This window comes from Phyllobates terribilis, unplaced genomic scaffold (genome assembly GCF_046119375.1).
Source record: "Phyllobates terribilis strain yellow unplaced genomic scaffold, ASM4611937v1 Scaffold_11__3_contigs__length_659146591, whole genome shotgun sequence".
Classification (NCBI taxonomy): Eukaryota; Metazoa; Chordata; class Amphibia; order Anura; family Dendrobatidae; genus Phyllobates; species Phyllobates terribilis.
Genome location: NW_027362771.1, coordinates 590,452,990 through 590,456,065, shown reverse-complemented (window position 1 = coordinate 590,456,065; position 3,076 = coordinate 590,452,990).

Below are 3,076 nucleotides of genomic sequence, written 5' to 3'. Positions count from 1 at the left end.
GCACCTGATTATGTGTAGTCTCTTTTATTACATCCCTATGAAGGTCACTGATCACTTTTAGAGCACTGAAATTGCAAACATTAGATATTATAGGTATTTTTCTAGCCTGCGTCTGACAGTCACATTGTATGTGAACTCGTTAGAACCGATATTGTATGTGACGGAGGGTTAACATGTGCCACCCTGTTTTTAAAGGGACCAAAAGTAATTGGACAGATAAAATAATTGTAAATAAAATGTTCATTTCTAGTACTTGGTTATAAATCCTTTGTTGGCAATGACTGTCTGAAGTCTTGAACTCATGGACATCACCAGACGCTGTGTTTCCTCCTTTTTGATGCTCTGCCAGGCCTTCACTGCGGTGGTTTTCAGTTGCTGTTTGTTTGTGGGTCTTTCTGTCTGAAGTTCCGTCTTTAACAAGTGAAATGCTGCTCAATTGGTTTGAGATCAGGTGACTGACTTGGCCATTCAAGAATATTCCACTTCTTTGCTTTAATAAACTCCTGGGTTGCTTTGGCTTTATGTTTTGGGTCATTGTCCATCTATAGTATGAAACGACGACCAATCAGTTTGGCTGCATTTGGCTGGATCTGAGCACACAGTATGGCTCTGAATACATCAGAATTCATTCGGCTGCTTCTGTCCTGTGTCACATCATCAATAAACACTAGTGACCCTGGCAGCCATGCATGCCCAAGCCATCACACTGCCTCCGTCGTGTTTTACAGATGATGTGGCATGCTTTGGATCATGAGCTGTACCACGCCTTCGCCATACTTTTCTCTTTCCATCATTCTGGTAGAGGTTGATCTTGGTTTCATCTGTTCAAAGAATGTTCTTCCAGAACTGTGCTGACTTTTTTAGATGTTTTTTTTTAGCAAAGTCCAGTCTAGCCTTTTTATTCTTGATGCTTATGAGTGGCTTGCACCGTGCAGTGAACCCACTGTATTTACTTTCATGCAGTCTTCTCTTTATGGTAGATTTGGATATTGATACGCCTACCTCCTGGAGAGTGTTGTTCACTTGGTTGGCTGTTGTGAAGCGGTTTCTCTTCACCATGGAGATTATTCTGCGATCATCCACCACTGTTGTCTTCCGTGGGCGCCCAGGTCTTTTTGCATTGATGAGTTCACCAGTGCTTTCTTTCTTTCTCAGGATGTACCAAACTGTAGATTTTGCCACTCCTAATATTGTAGCAATTTCTCGGATGTTTTTTTTCTGTTTTTGCAGCTTAAGGATGGCTTGTTTCACCTGCATGGAGAACTCCTTTGACCGCATGTTTACTTCACAGCAAAACCTTCCAAATGCAAGCACTACACCTCAAATCAACTCCAGGCCTTTTATCTGCTTAATTGAGAATGACATAACGAAGGGATTGCCCACACCTGTCCATGAAATAGCCTTGGAGTCAATTGTCCAATTACTTTTGGTCCCTTTAAAAACAGGGTGGCACATGTTAAGGAGCTGAAACTCCTAAACCCTTCATCCAATTTTAATGTGGATACCCTCAAATGAAAGCTGAAAGTCTGAACTTCAACTGCATCTGAATTGTTTTGTTTAAAATTCATTGTGGTAATGTCTAGAACCAAAATTAGAAAAATGTTGTCTCTGTCCAAATATATATGAACCTAACTGTATGCCGCCCTCCCCTAATCCATATATATATGCCGCCCTCCCCCACTCCATGTATATATGCCGCCCTCCCCCAATCCTTGCATATATGCCGCCCCCCCCTATCCATGTTTATATGCCACCCTCCCCCAATCCTTGTATATATGCCGCCCTCCCCCAATCCATGTATATATGCTGCTCTCCCCCAATCCATGTATATATGCCGCCCTCCCCAATCCATGTGTATATGCCGCCCTCCCCCAATCCATGTATATATGGCTGCCCTCCCCCAATCCATGTATGTGTGCCGCCCTCCCCCAATCCATGTGTAGCGCCCCGAGGGTTCGGTCGCTACAGAGGTATTGCATCTCACCCAGAGGTGTGATATCTCACTTCCAGGTAAGGATGGAGTGTGGCTCAGGACCCTAACACCCACATGCACTACACCACATTTCCAGGGGCAGGGCGAGAATGCTCCCAAGGGTGAGCACAACTGCCCCTGTCCCTGGCTGGAGTGGGGGGAGGGAACACCTGGAAAGGGGGAACATGGTAGTGTGTGGGTGGGGAGAGTAATTCCAGGGTGCACTGGAAGGAGGAGTATATAAGGTGGGCACCATCTTGGAGTTAGAGAAGAGAGGGAGAAGGGAGAGAGAAGGAGACTGGGAGCAGGGGCTCTGTACGGGCTCTGCTCCGCAGGGAGGCCGAGTCTCAAGGCCTGAGCCTAGAGGAGAAGAAGAGAGAGGAGAAGAACGGAGGAGGCTCCAGGAGTGGAGTGAAGGGACCCCAGGGGTGCGGACCGGCCAGTCGCCACCGTACGCCCACCGCTACCAGAGTAGGGGGGTCAGGCCAAGAAAGGGAACCGGATCCCTCATCTAGCGGAGGAGAGCAACTACCCTCAGCTAGTAACCGGAGGCCGTGGCATTGCACGTGTTACGGCTCCTCACTACACCCGTTAGGAAGGCACCATATAGGGCCCAGGGAAATGGAACATACGTTTTCCCGCCAAGGCCCGAGGCAGCTGGATAGAAACGTGGTCAATTGTGGGGTACGACGGGCCAGAGAAAGGACACACGAAGGGGTTCCTGAAAAGCATTCCAAAGGTACCTGGGAGTTGGCCGAGCCCCTCACCTGGTGAGCACAGTACGACATGGGCAGCCATTACCTGCAGAAGTGGCTTGGAGTGTAAAACTGTGAGTAAAGACCCTGGACTGCATCACTGGACTCTGAGTCATTACTGTTGCTCCCGCGCACCATCACCCCCACCATCTGCACTCACTGCCCTGAGGCTATACTCCTCCCGTGGGGAGTTATACTACCCTCTGCTGCGCACACAACATCAGCCTCCGGTCTGCCCCACAGCGGCGGTTCTCAGTGACCGCAATCCACGGGTGGCGTAGTCGGACATTTAAACGTTAAAACCAAATAAACAGATCCGCCACTGGTTTGACCACCCTGAGCCACGGGA